The sequence below is a fragment of the Ursus maritimus genome, unplaced genomic scaffold (genome assembly GCF_017311325.1).
Source record: "Ursus maritimus isolate PB19 unplaced genomic scaffold, ASM1731132v1 scaffold_18, whole genome shotgun sequence".
NCBI classification, from domain to species: domain Eukaryota; kingdom Metazoa; phylum Chordata; class Mammalia; order Carnivora; family Ursidae; genus Ursus; species Ursus maritimus.
Genome location: NW_024424230.1, coordinates 44957262 through 44976936, shown reverse-complemented (window position 1 = coordinate 44976936; position 19675 = coordinate 44957262).

The following is a 19675-nucleotide window of genomic DNA, read 5'->3' as shown; positions in this document are numbered from 1 at the left end:
AAATATAGTTGGTTAATTGGTATTTAATATGCTTATTAAATGTCAATTAAGTATCTTTAGCAATGAATTGGTACCTAATTAACTTACTATAGCTATCCTGTTACTTGACATTTGAACAGCTAAATATTCTCTACAAGTTTAATGTTTTAATAAGAAACAAATTATCCATGTATTGCTCATGAATTTTTCAGTTAGTTTAATGGGATTTAAATGTATCTCTCAACTTGGATACATGTTTTTCTTATAATTGACTGGTATTTTATATTTCAGATCACTTTCAAATGTAGGGGGCTGGATACATGAGAAAAAAGAGCTACAGAAGTCTGAAATCCGATGGCTTAACCTTGGTCCCACCTGTGACACCCCGTGTTATCTCAGGCATGTTATTTCACAGTTCTCGAGCTTCTATGCCCTCATCTGTGATGTAGCATCAAGAATAAAAGTTGCAATTCCTGTAAAAATAAAGTTACCTAAAACATATGACGCTACTTAAATAAGCAAGGCATTTTCTTAAAAATAATGATTAAAAATTCTTGGAAAGGTGGTGTGTAATCATATATTGACTGAGTTGTCCTATTCGTATATAAATCCTTAAGATCATTGTTGGAATAGCAATCCAATGGCACCATTTTCTGAATTGCCCCTACGGTAGATTAGAAACTTGGTTTTATTGAATCATCAGCTATGGAAATACCCGGGCTATTCTTCAAAACACATGTGCCTTCCTGTTCTGGTCATTTGTCCCTTTATCAGCTTCTGCCTATTTACTTTATGGGTTTGAGCACGTAGCAAACTGCTGGTGTTTAATGCAGAAATTGTTGGGTTTTGACAATGGCTCTATCTCGGTGTGTTGTGTTTTAAATACCTTATTTACTTACCTAGTTTATGGTCTTAACTGAGCTCTGTGTTAATTCTACCACGTACTTGCATTTTAAGGCTAGCTGGTGATTGATAATCTTAGCAGCATTCTTCTCTCTGACGGTAGCGCCCAGAAATGAAAGCATTGTGTCTCCATTTATGTTCACTTGTTTTACACCTTCTGCACTTCATAAACAAGGCTTCTTTTATGAAATACTTGCACTAATTTCAATGCCAATTACCCTCTCTTGGTTTGCTACCCCAGAACCTTCACACTCATCAAACATTTGCTTCGCTTATGTTATAAATGACAAATTAAGTAGAAAAGACGTGCCTTGGTGTGTCTACCTTAGAATTTGTTGTTGGGTCCTTTCTAAATGACTTCATGGCTTGCATTTTTTCCTATTTTTTAAAGTTTTTATGGTCTCAAACTAGGCCCATTATTACTGACTAATTTATGGAGGTTGCGGTCTGTCTTGTCATCTTGGCTTAACCCAGGTTTGTTTCCAGGGGCAGTATACATCGTGGAAGTTAATTGTTCCCTAACCACTTTTTCCATATGGCAGAGCGAGTCTCTCTGTAATAGCTCCGGAATGATTTATCCAACGTTTTGTCATGATCCCTTGGCTATTGCTCGAGAAGTCTTGTGGCTCTTTGTTGGGCCGTAGCGTGCCACCAAGTGAGTATATTGAAACTGCTACCCCAAACCCAGCGATTGCCTTAATTTTATTGCCTGCATGGAGATTAGTTTATAATATTTTCACCACCAGTGAACTAAATGTATTATCTTTATTACCATTGTTGATGCTATTGTTAGACAGGTGCAAAAATCTTCCTATCTCTGCTCTTCCTGAATCTTCCCCTCTGGACCCACAGTCAGTGATTAGCACTACATTAGTCATTCATTGACATAGATGGAGTTCCTGATTCATGCTGGAGAGAATTGCAGACTTTCAGTTGGAAGTCAAACTTCAGATCGAAGCTAGAAGAGACAGAGGATTGTGTGCTCCCTCAAAAGGCTGAGACAGTATAGTACGTCTAAAGCCAGGCTCAGGTCAGAAAGCTACAGGCTCTTATCTCCACTCCACTAGTGGTGGAAAGTGACTCTGCTTCGATTTCTGCATCCGTAAATAGAAGAGAGAGAATAATACCTACCCCGGAGGGCTGGTGAGGATCATACGGGAGATGGTATGTTTCAAGTACCTAGTAGGACGCCTTGCAAATGATAAGTTCTCCAAAAATCAGCTGTAATTGAAATAGAATGCTTTCTAAAATATCTCAATGTTAAGTATGATTTAAGCAAGTGGATGAACAAGGAAACACTTTTTAAAGTATGCTATGGTTTTATTAACAACCAAATGAAAAAAGGTAATAAATGACAGCAAGTCTGTGGGCTGAGTACGTGTGTTGCCCCTGAACACATTAGCCACCAGAGTACCTGGCCTTTTTATTGGTACTTCTTTAGTGAACTGAGGAAGGGCAAAGAGGAAAAAAGGGTGTTTATTTCCCCATCCCTGTAGGATGAACTGTCTCGACTGCCTTGTTTGAAACACAGTGAAGAAGTTTCGGTATTTGTAGGACACATCGTGTTTTGAAATAGTTGGTGTATGCAGTTTAACCTGAGTATATCAGGCCCCTAGAACAAAGACAACCCAATTTCCATGTCAAGAAGATCACTGGATTATTTAGGTGTCAAAAGGACAAGACGTGCATTAAACCACTTTCTGCCTCGGGAAGATGAGATTCTGCCTGGGAGATGTACACACCCTAGTCCTGTGGAGGTCAAACAAATAAACGGGACCTGCACTCGAGCCGTAGAATGGGAGAAGCACTAATGAATCAAATACTTGCATTCAAAGACAGCCGAGTTCACCAAAGCTGACTACCAAGACATGTGCGCTTTGCATGTGCGCTTGACCGGGCACGTGTCAACGCGCTCACTGGGGCTTTTACATTAAGGAGAGAACTACTTTATGAAACAGGCCTTCAAGCAGAATCCATGTCGTTTCATCACGTTGAGTTTATAACAGACACACACACACACACGTACACACAAACACACACACACTATCCTGGGAGGAACCTTAAAGCAATTCATGACTGAATATTGAGCACCTACTATGGCCAGGCAGGCCTTGTGCTGGGCTCTGGGGAGCCAAAGATGAAGAAGACAGGGCGCTCGTGATCTAGCATGAAGAACAGAGGCGTATGTCTATCCCCCTGCAGTGTGAGTCACGTGGTACCGAACAAAGGGCTTTGGGAGCACGGAAGAGGTAGCAGGTAATTCTGCGACACCACTGGGGAGGGGGAGACAGAGAAAGAGGGGAGCATGTAGGTGAACAAAGTCTATTGTCTAGTTTCCAAAATACAATGCTATTTATGTTTCAGAATCTATGGACTTCCAACACCGGAACCTGTGGAATTTCAGCCCTGGGTTTATGCTGCTAAATGTGCCAGCATACTTGCTCTTATCGCCACCAAAGATAACTGTAGATTACAGTGAGGATTGAAATTGGATAGAAATGAATCGAAAAGTGATTTTGATGAAGCTCTCTACTATCTTTCTTCAAAGTGCTTGGCTGTTCTAAGTGAGTGGTTCTTTTGATGGTAAGTGAGGGGATTTGCAACTAAGAAAATTACCTGGTATCACATGCTTGTTATAATATTAACTAATTTCTCACAACGGCCCTGAAAATTTAATTAGCATTGATGCATATTGACAAAGTCTGGCCTTAAATCTTCTCCCTCTCAAAAATAATCACAATTATTAGTAGTATTATTTAAAGAGTGCATTCACACAGATTATCCAATTCAATCCTCTTGACACCCTGGGGTTTACCTACTTGTCATCTGTTTCCAAATGTTTTCCATCACATCCATTCTCCACACTGCCTTCAAGATATGCTTTCTGAAAGACAGAACTGTTTATGTCCTCTCTTGCTTAAAAACCTCCTGTATCTAGCGGCATAAAGCCTAGACAGCTTGTCTAGGTATTCAAGACCGTTTATGAGTTGACACCAACCTAGCTTTCCTGTCTCACATTCTACCACCTTGGTGATGCTTGCCATTGCTGTTCCATGAGCCTGTCTTGCCCTTCTGGGCACCATGCTTTTGGACATACTTCTTTAGCCTAAAGCCCTCTTGTATCGTTTTCTGCCATGTGAACTGGTACTTTAAGGCCCAGTTTCGTTGTTACCTCTGTGAAGTTTTTCCCGACCTTTCTCTTAAAAGTTAATGTGTTGTGACCTTAACACATGCACATTTTTCTATGGAAGCATATGCATACATGTCTATTGACACGGATATCCCCTCACATTGCAATTATTCATTTATGACTATCTCTCTCACCTTAATTACATCATCACAAGTATCTCCAGAACAGGACAATGTCATTCATCTTTATATGCCCGGTACATATTAGAGGATTTCTTCAATAAATACATAGTATCTAATCAAGTGTCATTATCCTCATTTCACAAAAGAGGGATCTGGTGCTCAAAGAGGTTTGCTGACTTGCCTGAAGTCATCAATCAGGCAGGAGGAGAACGAATGCTAGGTCCTTGGCACCCTTTATAGTGTCTGCTGCTCACCGTAATGTCTACAGATTTCAGACTTCCTAAGAGTCATCATCTAGAGATTGGGTTTTTCCCCCCATATAGCACGCAATTATTAGGGACTGTATTAGTTTGCTTGGGTGGCCACAACCAAGTACCACAGATGGGGTGGCTTAAAAACAGAAAGTATTTCCTCACAATTCTGGCGAGTAAGAGTCCAAGATCAAGCTGTCGGCAGGAAGGTTTCTTCTGAGGCTTTCCTGCTTTGTTCATAGCCATCTTCTTCCATTGTCTTCACTCTGTGTGTCTGTGTCTTAATTTCCTCTTTATAAGGACACCATTCAGATTGGATTAAGGTCCAACCATAATGACCTCCTTTCAACTTAATTATCTCTCTAGAGGCTCTATCTCCCATAACAGTCACATTCTGAGGTACAGGGGGCTAGGATGTCAAGATGTAAATTTGTGGGGGATGCAATTCAGCCCATAAGGGGTACCTGATACGTGCCAGCCACCTTGGTAAGTGCCGAGTTGGGTGAGCTCTGAAGCGGACCCCACTGATGTTCACAAAGTTGGTACCCCATCGTACACTGCCCTTTTCACTGACTCAGGCCTTCGTGGGGGGGAGGGGACATAAGAGAAACTACAGACACAGTCTCCTAGGATAACTAATTAGCCAGGGGAGATTATTTATTCATCTCATTTCCTCCTGGTCACTGTCAATACCTCCAATGACTTTGGAGTCTTTTGCTTCAGAGAGGTCAAAGCTCAAAGTCAAACTGGTGTCCTGTTCTAAATGTTGGTGTTCCTGTATCACGATGTCTCGTCTAGCATTTGGATGATGTAACAGAACCATGCCAGGTGTGCCGCCCACCTCAGTACTTATGATTTTCCTTATCACTTGTGCTCCGGCAGCAAATGGTCAATATCGTAAAACCGGAGCTGGAAGGAAACCGGCCAGAATTTACAGGGCAAACCAGGAGTGCAGCATGAATTCCAAATCCCTTCCCCTGAGTGCCTAAGTCCTTTCTTAATGCTGTGAATCATGGGATAAAGGATTTTAGGTAAAAGCTGGAAAGTTTTCTCCTTATACAGTCAAAAGCCAAGATTTCTCATGCTTTTCTGAAGGAAATAGATCCCGTAAATGATGACAATATCGGTCACGGCCTTAATGCCCACATAAAAGAGCAATTGTGAGACAGACACCTTCCTCCTGTCTTCTCTCTGAGTCCCTCGAGTGTCCCCACCACTCTTAAATCATCATGCCCTTTCTTCTCTATAGTAACAGTGAGCCCGGAAGGACCAAACATCTAAAGCATCTTCTCCCAGGGGCTTCTACTAACTCAATAGGAGAGTTTAAAACTCCTGACAAAGTCTCCTGTCTTTTTCTCCCTTCGTGTCCCCTTCAGCATCTTCCTTTTCTATTTTCCCTCTGTGATGTGAAGTATTACAGATTCAGAAATACAGCGTTGTATGAATCCTGGAGAACTCAAAGACCAAAAAAGCAATGAGCAAGCACACAACACACTATCTGAAATGATGGAGCACCAGACACAGCGTTAAGGTCTGACCTTGTCTACTTGGGTTCAGAGTGCAAAGATCAGGCACGAGGAAATTTTACCAGGGGAGTCCAGGCATAAATAAATAAGGCCTGTAGTGTTCCAATAACATCCAGCCATACTCCCTGCATACTGGCTTGACCTTTGACCCTTGACAACTGCTTCCACAGCCTTCCTTTCCTTGGACTTTTTCCATGCGTTCATTACATTTCAACTTACGTTGAAGCATTCTGCTTCTTGAATGTCTCTACTTTATAAAACATCCCAAGTAGATTTTGCCCCTTTGAGTTGTTTTAAGAAGTCCTTGATTATCCATTCCTTTCCTCTACTTTATGTATTAGTGAGAGTCCACTTCCCCCCTCGGTGTAGGGGAGGCCGTGACCCAGGAATTGGAGGACTGGTTATTAGAACTTCTGGTGACAAGAGAAGGCTGGGAAGTGGGGTGATGGAGAGAAAAATAGAATTTATAAGTCTGTTGGGGGTACTTTGGAAGAGGAGAAGTTGTTTAAAAGCTGGGGAGGCTTGGGGAAGGAGAAAAGGGGCAACAGGAGAAGCAAAGGAGCCATCTCTGTGAAGCCCTCCTGCCTAGAGAATTGTCCTCATGGGGATTTCTAGAAAGTCTGGGGCTCAGAGCTCTTTTATGGTATAAAGGAATATGTTGGCTTGACCAGGGACACTATCACTCCCACATTTTTATATTCCCTCCCCCTCCCTCCTCTGGTTCCCCTATCCTCTGTGGTGTTGTATCACTGGAAATGTTGACTCATAAGCTTCTGGTGACTTCTTTGTGGTTTTCATCCCAGCTGTGCTGCAAACCACATGTTTGATCTTGGACAAGTCATTTTTACTTCCCAGGGTTCCAATTTCCTCACTTGTAAAACTGAGATGATAATACCTACTTTGCGTGTTTGCTTTGAGAATTAAATAGAACAACAGAAGGGAAGAATCTAACAGCTGGTCTTGTATACAGTGGGCACTCAATGGGCATTTGTTATTGAGAACAGAGATGGTTTTTCTCTCAGTCCTACTAGTACAACATGTGGAGCCATCCCCTGTATACAGTAGGTGCTCCACGAATGGAAAATAAAACAAGTTATAAAGCTATGCCTTTGAGGAACCAGCGAGCTCCTCACGTAGGGGTTGGCTGTTCCCTGACACGCTGCTCACCATGCCAGAGCTCACTTACCTACACCCTTCCCTCCGGCCACTTGAGAACAGCTGCTTATTTGAACTCAGCTGTGGTTTCATTCCTCTCTGATGCTCCTCTTCCTGGAACGTACTTTTTCTTCTTTACCCAGTTAATTCTGCCCCTTTTCAAATTCCGCTCAAATGTCCCTTTGTCTGGGACGCTTTCCCTGTCTCCCATGCTCCACACCACAAATGATGCCCTGTCGTTCCAGTCCAGGGAATTGTCTTTCTGCCCTATTAGCCTGAGGGGACCCCTTGTGCGCTCTTGTGCCCCCAGGGCCTGAGCAAGGGCCCAAGCACAGAAGGCACCCACCCAGGAAAGGGTTTTGCTAATCAGAGGCGGGGCTGAATGAATGAGCACGACCGTGGGGCTTGTCAGGAGCACCAGAGTTTGGGTCACAAGCTGAACCATGTTTCAGTAGATCGGGCTGTGACCACAGCCCGCTGACCTCGGGTGCATGAAGCCTGGAGCCATAGCAAGGTGGAAAAGGATTCTGGAAAAGAACTTCACTTCTTCTCACAAAGAGACTTCATGACAGAGTTTCTCGGAAAAAAAGAAATGTTCAACATCTTGCCAATGGAAGAAACTCTAAGAAAGATGTTCTCAGTTCCACCCAATACTCCCTCCCTTAGCATTCTTCGGGGGAATAATGGATGTGGCACTGGCAGACCCGGATGGATGGGTCCCTAGGGGAGGCGCCAGCCTGGCTCAGGGTCTGCAAGGCCCTGGCTATTGAGAACCACCCGGGGCATACCTTGCTTTCAGAATCACTGCAAAGAGAATGTGACTATTATGATAATCAATGAATAATCAATTAGTGTCGTCATCTTCCCTTGTAGAAAACCTGCCGAAACAATGATGAATCATGCAGACTCAACCAGGCCCAGAAGATTATAGAAGGGGGGAAAGTAGCTTTGTAGTTTAAATACACACACACACAGACGCACAGACACACACACACACACACACACACACACACACACACACACACATTAAAAAAAAAAAGAAAGAAAGAAAGAAAGGAAAAAAAAACTTAGAAACCAAATCCCCTAGTGAGGCTGTCTCTGGAAAATGAATTCCACAGGCTCTGACTCCAAGATGTTTTATCGAATGTGCTTTAGACTCGTAGGTGATGCATTGTCCCTCGGAGTCATTAAAAGGAACCCAGATAGCTGTAACGCAGCGTAGCTTCCAAGAAGTGCACACTGGCCACACTTGTACTTGTGCACAATATATGGTTATTGTTCGATGTGCACATCCCCACATGCTGCCTGGATGGGGGTCTCTTTGTCCTTTATTCAGATGTGCGCTAAGGATGCTTTCAGCACAGCGAGATGGAGCCATGCCTCCCCACTCAGCGCAGCCCCACAGCCCAAGCGCGAGACAGAAGCGAAAAGTCCCTTTGTTCCTCATGCAATGCTCATCTTTTGTCACACGGGCCCCCAAAGCTCAGAGACATGCAGACCATTTTAAAATAATGTTGATAATTTCTGGAAAATGCCATCTCTACTAATTTTGGGGTGAGTAATGCCGTTAGGAAAGCTTTCTAATCCATTGTTGTGGACATCATCCACGGAAGGCATTTAGAAAAAAATTATCCATGTGGGTTTGCGTTTCATTGAAAACAGAATGGTCATTATCCAGAGTCTGACGCCTCCCTTTGTGACACTGCATTGGGGGTCCGACAAAAACCCTGCCCTTTCTACAAAAGACGCTGGCAGAGAAATGCTCCAGGGAAGGCTGCCTGAGCCGGCCTGAGCCCCGGGGAGGCAGCTTCGGGCATTCTGTGCTCAGGGGGCTGAACCTCAGAGCAGGATCTCCCTTCATATTTTGGCAGCGAGGGCAGCGAACATTGACCATTGCGGATTTGCCCGAATGGAAGCCAACAGCGTGGCAAAGCATCGATCCCATCGAAGGCCTGGCCCCCAGGGAGGGCCTGATTACATCTTAATGGTTTTCTAATGTGACTTAGCATCGCAGCGGTAGACATGGCTTCACAGAGAAACCGTGCAAGACGTCGTGCGTCCTGGGCAGGGAGGGTGATCTGTGCGCCCTGGAACCTTAGCTTCTCCAGGAGCATCCGAAGGCGAAGCCACTAGTTGAAGACTCGGAGATACTTTTGAGTAGAACTCTTCCATTGTGCACACTTACCCTCTTCTCCAGAAGCCGCGTCTGTCTGCGGTGGTGAGGGTGTGGGCCATGGCGTGCCGCGAGGATGCCATGAGGGTCTTTTCCATTCCTCTTCGGAACAATTACAAAGTAAATAATCTTCGCCTTCTCCTCCAAAGACTTTTGTGTTCTCATTCATGACATACCAATTAAATCAGTTGAACTTAATACATCTTTACATAAAAGCACATTTTAAGGATTTATTTTAAGCATGAGATTATCATCATCATTATTTCCTTCCTCCACCCCTTTCTGGTGATACTTCAACCAGCTCTATGGGAGGGACCAGCAGATGTCACTGTAGTTCTGCTCATTCATCTTTCCTCTTGACGGGATTCTAGTTCTCTCCTTTCGGGCTCAGCCGATCGCATTTCTTATTTAATCAAAGCATAATGCATCATAACATTTGTAATTCATGTTGTTGTTATTCTTTCATTGTGTGCGGAATTGGATACATATCTTCACAAACAGAGACGCAAGCTAAAAAGTAGCCCAGACACCCCCAGTGAGGTGTGGAAATCAAAGGCCCTGCTGGAAAGCCATGATAAGACACGGGGACAAAAGAGCAGAGAAGGGCATCTGCACACTCACTCTTGCTCGTGATGGACAATCTTCGGATTGAAGACAGACACATTCCCTCCATTCCTATGGAGGGCTTTCAGGGGGCGTCAGCCGAGGGACAGGGCTAGGGGTGAGGGCAGATCCCCTGTCAGGATGGCTAGAGACTACTCAGTCGAGGAGGAGGACGGGAGGTAGGCCGTGGTGAGTCTTGAGGGACGAAGTCCCTGGAGTACAGCATTCTCTGCACTAAAAGAATCACTGCCCTCTTGGATGAAAAGAAAGACCCATGTGTTAACTTCAGGCTTTTGTTTTGTGTTTGAGGGAGAGAGATGGCCCATGAAATGAAGAGAGTAGGACAAGGTGGCTGCCTGTGCCCTCCATACTGAAAGGAAGTCACTGTCAAATTGAAAAACTAAAAAGGGCTTCTTTTCAGAGATACTCACATCAATTGTTTGAGCAATAGAAAATTTCGTGATACTTATTTGTGGTAACTGAGGCAAAGAACATGGATGAACAATTATATGTCATTCGGTCACAGAGCCTGGTCTTATTCAAGGATCACCCAGCAGTAAGTAAATGAAGCCCCACAGCTTGGAAGCAAAGCCATGCTAATGTAATGACCTGTCTTTAACGGGTCTTTATACCCCCTCTATGGCCCAAATCATCAGCATCCCATGAGCAAAAGACGGAACTTTATGGACTAGTGTCCATTCTGGATGGACACATTCAACAGCAAGGCCATGTCTGGGAGGAAGTCTTCGTGCCAGCCCTCCCACCAACTGGCACTCCCCACACATGCACACAGCTGCTGAGTAAAAACTTGGATTGTCCAAAAATACAGCCAGTCTTAATTCTCCTCTACAATTTGCTATTTTGACTTAATTTTTATCCAAGAGTTCAAGCCAAAGTCATCGTTAGAAAATCAGATTCTCAATTAAGCGTTTTTTATTTCCCTTTCTCTCCTTTTCCTCTTTCTTTGTAGTAGCCAGTCTTCAAAATGGTTCCCAACGATCCGTCATTCATTCCTTTGAGTAATTTCCTCTTACACTGTATCAGGGTTGGTCCGTGTGGCCAATAGAATACGGTGGAAATGAAGGTGTGTAATTTCTGAGAATAGATGGTAAAAGACATTGTGGCTTCCACCTTTCTTCCTCATGTCTCGCTTGGCCTGGGGGAAGTCAGCCACCATGTCATCAGGACACCCAAGCAACGTGTGAGAGGCCCATACAGAGAGAACTGAGGCCTCCTGCCGGCAGCCATCACCAGCCTGCCAGCTGTGTGAGTGAGCCACCTTGGAAGCAGCTCCTCCAGGCTCTAGTCTAACCTTCAGGAAGCCACAGTTCCGGCCAACACCCGCAGTGCAGGTCCATGGGAGACCCTGAGCTAAACCTCACATCTAGCTGAGTTTCTCTCAAGCTGCTGACCCACTGAAACTGTGAGAGATTATACACATTTTTTTGTTGTTTTAGAGAACAAGGACTACAGTGAGGCAAGCCAGGTGCATTGGGTCCAAAATTTAAGGAGATACTCACTCTGGGGGTCACGTAAGTACATCGTCACTAGCCACACCCTAGTCCTGGACCCATCGTTTTAAGTCATTCAATCTTGGAGACATTTGTTACTAAGCTATAGATAAGCGATACATTATTCTCCTTCTTCTTCTCCTTTTTTTTTTCCTCCTTTGTGGAATTGCATTCAGTTCATTCTGGCCTCCTAGACGTTTGTCACTAATTTCTCTTTAGACTTCCTGTTACCAGAAACTGTGCTGTAACTAACCTCTTAGAGATACTTCTTTTTGATTTAGAGTCCAATATTGTAGTCCTTTATGCCAGTCAATTAATTTAGAAAACAAAAGAGCCACAACCATCATGCATACGCTACGTTTCTAGTATTGATACATGATAATGGCATCTCTATCAGATGCTATCACATCAAGATGATATTAAAGCCTCTCTCTCACCACAGGTTGTAATAATAGAGAACATTTTTCATGATGTGAAACAATGGGTTTGTGGTTTAGAACACAGCCTGGAGTTATGGGGGGCGGGGTGAAGTAATAGCTAAGGTTAATGTGGGTCAACAAGAACCAGAGGTTTTTCAGTAAAGACAGGGTGACCAAAGACAAAGACTTTAGTGAGAGGATGAAGGACAAATGTCTCCTTCAAAGCTGTAGAGCAGTTAATTTTGAGTACTCGTACACACTTCCTGAACACAGCTTGATAGATGCGGTTGTGTGACTTTAAGCTTTCCTGACCACTTCCAGAATCTATCAGCACACTCAGCAATGCCAGCAATAACAACACACCTCCTCAACCCAAAATTCTCTAATATTAGAAGATTCATGGGAATGTAGAATTTTAAATGAAATGCAGGCCATTTATTTTATTCTTTTGACTTTTGGCAAGTTTGAATTTCTCTGTATTGTTGTTGTTGTTGTTGTTAAAGATTATACTTTCACAAACTGAATACAGTTCAGGAGTCCTTTTAGATCCCATTTACGCCACTAAGCTGTTACGGAATATAGTTACAATCTTATTCGTACCAATGATTACTTAGACCACATAGAGCATAAAAATATTTTTAAATTAAATTCTTCTCAGATGTGTTAAGAGTTGATGAAAATAAAATTAAGAAGACCAGCATGTTCTTTCTCCACTTCTAAGTCCATTTCAAGGACTTAGTATTATTAGTGTATTGTCAACTCTTAAAACAAAGGGAACTCCTAGCATACAATGAGTTTGGTAATAACAATAACAAAAACAAGAAGAAGAGGAAGAATAGAAGGAGGAAAACGGGGGGGGGAGGAGGAAGAGGAGGAAGAAGATGGAGGAGAAGGAGGAGAAGGGGAGGAAGGAAAGAAGAAGGAGGAGGAGGAGAAAGAAGAAGAAGAAGAGGAAGAAGGAGGAGGAGGAGGAGGAGGAGGAGAACAAGCAGAAGGAGAAGGAGAAAGAGGAGGAGAAGAAGGAGGAAGAGGTGAAGGAGGAAGAGGAGAAGGAAGAGGAGGTATGGAGGAGGAGGAGAAGGAGAAGGAGGAGGAGAAGAAGGAGGAAGAGGTGAAGGAGGAAGAGGAGAAGGAAGAGGAGGAGAAGGAGGAGGAGGAGAAGGAGGAAGAGGTGAAGGAGGAAGAGGAGAAGGAGGAGAAGGAGAAGGAGGAGGAGAAGAAGGAGGAAGAGGAGGAAAAGAAGGGGAAGGAGAAGGAAAGGAAGAGGAAGAAGGAGAAGAAGAACCAGCTAAAATCTATTTAGTATGAACCATCCAGACACTGTTCTAAGTACTCTTTACATATATTAACTTGTTTAATTCTCACAAAAACTCTAGTGAAAAATCCTATTGTTATGCGCACAATACAAGAGAGACTGAGATACATATAAATTGAGTAATCAGAGATCACATGGCCGATAAGTGGCATATTCAGGAAGGTTACCAATTCTTGAGGTTACCAACAAGCCATTGTTAGTCTCCTTAGATGTTTTGTTAATGTCCCTCGACACTATTGTTGAGGTCCTTGAGCATAGTCACTTCTAGAAGTGATGTCCTACTCAGCACAACTCAAGGGCCCATAGCATCTATAACCATAAAGACCAGAGTGAGGATATACAGAAGGGCCTCCACTCAGTATGGGTGGAAGAAATCGAGCCCATTATAAAAGTGTGTTGACAATAGCTTCAAGCACCATGAGATGGTTTAGGGAATTTGGTAATTAGCATCCACAAAAACACCGATCTCTTTTCAGAGATACTTTTGATGGAGGAAGGGACACAGTCAGTGTTCTTTATACCCACAGCTACAGCCACCAATCACAGACTCCTTGCAGGTGACAAAGAGCATGGGGAAGAAGACATTCCTTGAGCCTCTCCATGTACTTGGATGACTATTTCAGTGTCAGTACTTCCATGGATAGAGTATAAGCTCTTCAAAGGGAGGAAACATCTGATCTTTGACACCAAACACAGTGTCTAGCATCTAACAATTCAAACGTATTGACTTGACATTCTAGTAGGAAGAATGATTATATACTCACAGCCAGTGAACTGCAATGGACACAAGAAATAATACAGGCTTCTGGCCCCTAGTCTTTGGTGCTAGAAAGACCTGAGTTCAAGTCCAGGTTCTGCCACTTCCTGGCTATGCAATTAGAGAAATTGTTAATTATTAATTAACCATTCTAAACCTTACCTTTGTTACTCTTACAAAGAGAGTAATTGCAGTATGTATTTCATGGAGATAGGCTGAAGATGCAATTATGAAGTAAGAGGTGAGAACATGACTTCGTAACAGACTGCTTGGGTTTGAATTCTTGGCTGACGTCTTAATGAGATATATAACCCTAGGCAAATTTTTTAGCCTCTCTGTGCCTCAGCTTTCTCATCCGTACAATGTGATAATAATAGTACTTACCTTATGGGGTTCTGTGAGGAGCAAGGTGTCAACACATATGAAACGCTTACAGCAATGTCTGGTAAATAGTAAGTTCCATAGTATTCACTGTTACAGTTAAGTCATGGAATGCCTTTAAAGCTCATGGCGCAGTGGCCGGGACACTGAAAATGTTCAAGAAATGGTTGTTATTGTGTATTTTATTGGTAATAGTCAATATTAGCTGGAAGGAGGGGGTGTCTAATGTGAAATGTGAGTGAATTGTAAATTGCTACATTGTTGCAACTTAACCAAATGCTATTGTCTATTTCCTGTGAGTGACACTCTAAATTAAACTGTTTGCTCATTAAGTGGCTGTTTCCTGGGATTTTTGAGTCTGTTTTAACAGCCAATAGCTCTTCTGGCTAATGTCACGTGTTGATTTGTTAGTGGTGATCATTTAGTGAAGATCAGTGTTGAACCTTCGCTGTGGTACAAATATCCTCTGTGTTTTATGGGCTATATATTTGGAACTTTAGCAATACTTATCTGGGGGACTCTTCCTTAAAGGCACACATTCTGATTTTATTGTGCCCATTTTTCTCAAATGTAATTTTTTCCTACAGAGCCAATGCTGGCAGAGGTATTACAGAATCAGGATGGCGGGAGACCTTTAGACCCCACCGAAGAGCCTGTGGGGCCGGAACTTTGTCCTTCCTTCTGTCTTTCATAGGCAGGAGGCATTTACCAGGTCCTCATTCTCAAAGGACTAACTGGGGCCAGGGCTTGTTCTCAAATGCAGACTCTCCTTCTCTCTCTCACTGTCTGTCGGAACGACTCACCCCCGGTTGCTTGTCAGGTGCAGGCTTTTGGCAACCTGGAGACAGGCTCAGTGGAAGCTCATGTTCCCGACCATGGCATAGCCATTGACAGGAAGGGCTGGCATGTATCACTTCTCTGCGGCCAACCAGGTGATTGCTTCCCCAAAGGTGGGAGCAGGTGCTTCTCCTATGTCTCCACTGTGCCTCTTTTTCTCCAGTCAGGCTGTTTGGTGGGTTGCCCTTTGGTACGATCCACTTAGACAGTGCCTGGCACACATTTTATGCCACTCTGGGGCACCTATGAGAGCTGGTCTTCGCACAGTGGAACAGATCGCCAAACATGCTGGTCTCTTGGCCTGTACAAATCTTTCCCTCAAGCTGGCCCACATTTAGAGGAAGCCCATCAGTAGAGAATTTTAAAAATACATGGCAGAGGTATGCGCAGAAATACAATTTCCTTTGGGAGGGAAATATTTTAAAAGTCATTGCCAGTCATGGAAAACGAATGTGAATTAACTTGTCAGGGTTACGAGTGTGGTCCTGAACCGGGCTGCCAGGATTTGGCCCTTCCTGCTTATGTATCCACTGAGGAAGTGTCTGAGGGGACACATCTTCCAGGAGGTACAGTGGCCTTGCTTTGAGGTGTCATCATTCTGCAGCTCCTCAGAAAGCAAATTTCCTCCGAGACCACGAGGCGGGGCCCCGACGCCGGCTTAGGCTGGCTTCTTCAGTGAGGGACATCATGGAAGAGGGGACACACATTAGCCTTGTGCAAAGTGGGGTCAGAGGAGAGGGTTTCCTTGATGAGCTCACCTTCCAGAAAGTAAAAACAGAAGGGTTTGGGATCCAGAGCCTGAAGAGTCTTGTAAAGTTCGGAGACTTTTACGATGTCCCCGCATGGGTGTGCTTTGATCACCCGGACCGTTTCTACTGAGTGGTTTGTGGAAGAGCTTTTCAGATGAAGGGGCCTTGTGCTTGTGTTCAAGTTTGCAAGGAAGAAGGCTCCTGGGAAGACTCATCCTTCCCTGCCACTTGGCTGTGTGGTGTGTGGCTCCAAGGGGCAAAGGCTGGTGGCAGCAGCAAAGCAGAAGGCTTGTGGGATGGGGGGGTGGATAGAGACTCACGTTCCACTGGAAGGAAGGTGAGCAGAGAGCAGACCCTGCCCACTGGGGGATCTGGCACCCCTGCTGCCTCTCGCTCCTTCCTTTCACTCCATTAGAGCTGCGTTTATCCCAAGGACCAAGCTATCTTAGCTGCCCGAGAAGCAACCTCACTCCTCTCCTCACTTGACATCAGCCATTTTCTTTCCCAGGGATAACTGCAATTTCAAAGATTACTAGGTAAGAAGGAATGCTACACTCGTGGGTCTAGCCCTGGCTGGAGACATCTCAGGCATTAGTTAAAAGTCTCAGGGAAACTATTTTATCTGCAGAGGAGCCACAAAGGAAAAAGGGGAAAGATGGGTTGATTTGGTGAATCCACTTTCTAGGAAGTCAAAACTTGGGCCAATGCAAAGCTGTTGTGTTGAGTTTATCCCCAATGCCAATTGATGGATGTTGTTACGGTGACCTTCCTAGGACCCTTCGGATAGTACCACAGAGGCCTCTTCCTCTTTTATCTCGAAGGCCAGCCTTGTGTGAAGCCGGGCTGACCATGAAAAACTAAACATCCTTGTCAGATAGTAAATTCCACTAAAGTAGGAACCAGACCCATCCTTGAGCATAAATTCTGAATGTTTAGTTCAGAACTCTGTACCTCACGGTCACTTCATAAATATTTGCCGACGTGTTGACACACTGCTCAGAAAAGATGTGGCCATGAAAATAAGCATGCACAGCATTTATCTGTGAGACCTTGGGCCAATTCTCTAGGCTTTTTGGATGACTGTTTCCTCATCTGTAAAAAATACAGGGCTAACATTTATTGGGTGCTAACCCTGTACCAGGCATTGAGCGAAGCACTTTACAGTCATGATCTCATCAAGTCCTTGAAATGTATCTACAGAGTATGAGCTATTATAATTTTACAGATGGGAAAGCTGGCAAGAAGAAGCCTCAGGCCTCTGCGTGGTCGAGGGGCAGAGTAACAGTCCGAACACAGTCGTCTGGTTCCAGAGTCCACAGTCTACTCATGACCCATCATGGAAAAGAATGAAGATGTCTGTCACTAATTCCTTTATGTACTTACCGAACCTATCTCTGGGGCATGTCCTCTGCTCTAGGACCCTGGAGCTGTGGTGTGAATTCAGTGGAACGAGGAGAGGAGAGCCTCTCTCGTTAGGAATGCTTTGGGCTGCAAATAACAGAACATGGCGCTAACCGTGCCCTGCAGGCGGTCGGCTCTCCAGGAGTGGGGATTCTGCTGTGTGCTTGGGTGCTCAGCAGCCTTAGATCTTTGGTTGCAAGGGCTATGCTTTCTCGGCATCCATGGAGCTTTGATACTTCACCAAATCTGTGCAGGCCACCCGCACGAGGCCTTTGTCTGCGTCCCACCTCCCCATGCAAAATACCACCTCTTGCGTGGGGAATAGAGATGCCCTTTGGGTGGCAGAATTAGAGAGGTCCTGGCTCTTCCTATCATAAAACTTCATTTCCTGTAATGCCAGCAGCCCATTTCTGTGAAACCAGGCCATGAGTAACTAACTGGAAAAGCAATGATTTGAGATTTAAAAAATTACTTTTGGTCGAACCCCCTGATAGTTCCCTTCATTATTTAAAATTAACTTTTTTTTTTTTTTCCGGAGGAGCAATTGAAATGGGGAGTGTGGCAATTAAAAGTTTGGCTACTGCCACTTATGAGGGTCTATGTTTTTCATTACTGTTTCTATTTTTTTCCTAGTAGGGGATATCCTGACATGAGGTTAAAATGTCTTGGATACCCACACTTTCTGCTATGTTTTTATTGCCAACAATAACGCTCTCACTGAGGCCCCATCACTTTGTGGACATTGCAATAGCTTCCTGACTTGTCTCTCCTCCTGTGATCCCTCTGATCTATTCTGTTCCCGACCACCAAATTAATCTTTCTGAAATACTGCTTTCATCATGACATTACTCTGCCCATGAAACTGGGTAGCTTCTTTCTATCCCATGAATAAACTCCAGTATGTCCATCCAGGCACTCAATCCTACACCCTTGGGCCCCCGGCATCCCTGTTTGCCCCTTCATTCCCCAATGAGAACTCATGTCCCCCATGAGGCAATCCCTTGCCCTGTCCTACCTCCACTCTACCTTCAACACGGAGTTCTCCATTCTGCCTCTCTAGCTCCTTGTATTCAACCTATTGCCAAAGGCTCTCTTCAACCATGTAGACTCCACTGGCCAGACTTGCCTTCCTCAGCAATCTCTCCTCCCTACTACTAGATATTCTGTCTTCCTTATTACCCTGGGACATTTTCACAGCTTGTGAGGATTGAGCAAATGCTAGATGAGCTTATTACTTATGGCTCCAAGACTTTACTCTACCATTCTCCCTATTTACGGCCCTCAGTAGATCGATGATGTTTTATGGTATAACGAACAGCTTCTGGGATGGGTTTGAGTCAGACATACTTACAGTACACATTGTTAGTGGCCCTTGCAATGTCTCCCTTCTTCCTTACCAATAAGATCTCTATTTTATTCAGCACAGTAATGTGCCCAGCCATAGCAGTTTAATCTTAAATATAAGCAAATCAGAACGCTCACAGCTCAGGTTCCATTAAATCCAGGAGTGGCTATGTGATACCATACTGCCAAGTATGTGAGACATCTTTGAGAAGTGTTTTGTTTCCCCACAAAAAGCACAGTGTTCAAAGAGAAAGCTCAGGGATACTGAACCTTTCACTTCTTCTTGCCTTAAATATCATTAGGATATATGAGGCCCATATTGAACATTTTGCAACCACGAGACAACAAGAGAATGAAAAGTCAACATAACTGAATATAATAAACAGAAGGATGAGAAGAAGCTGGGTGTTTGGTGTCTTTGTTGAATCGCTATGTCAACATGCAACCATCACTCAGCCCTGTATGTGAGATCAAATGTCTTTAATATTTAAGCCATTGTTAGTTGGATAGTCTATTACTTGCAGCTGAAATCATCCCTAACTTGTTCAACTACAGTCGTATTTCCAGAGGCCTAAGCAATGCATGAATTTAATCAAATGCTTTCACCAGTACGGGAGCAGATGTTGTGATATTTCATAAAACAGGAAATCTTCAGGAAATTAACATTGTGTGTGTGTGCATCTAGGTAGATTACATTTATAAGAGAAACAAACTCTTTCAATGACAAACGTTAAAGTGTGAATTCATAGCCATAACAATCAACTCATTAATAGGACATTTGAGGAAATAAAAACAAAGGAAACAGTAGAAAGAGTACATTAATCCCACTAACAGGGAAACCCTGCACTTGGGCTCACTTGTAAAAATAACCAACTTTTTAGCTGTGAATAAGGTCCCACTAATAATTACCTCCACTCTTTTGTCTTCATGTTTCCTTGAGAAAGCTTGTTCCAAAGCAATATTCCTGGCCCTCTTTCCCCCTTACAATTCCTTCCCATGAGAATAGTGAGTTACTGTATAAGAAAGGTTGGGAGAAGGTTCTGGTCTACTCCGGCCAGC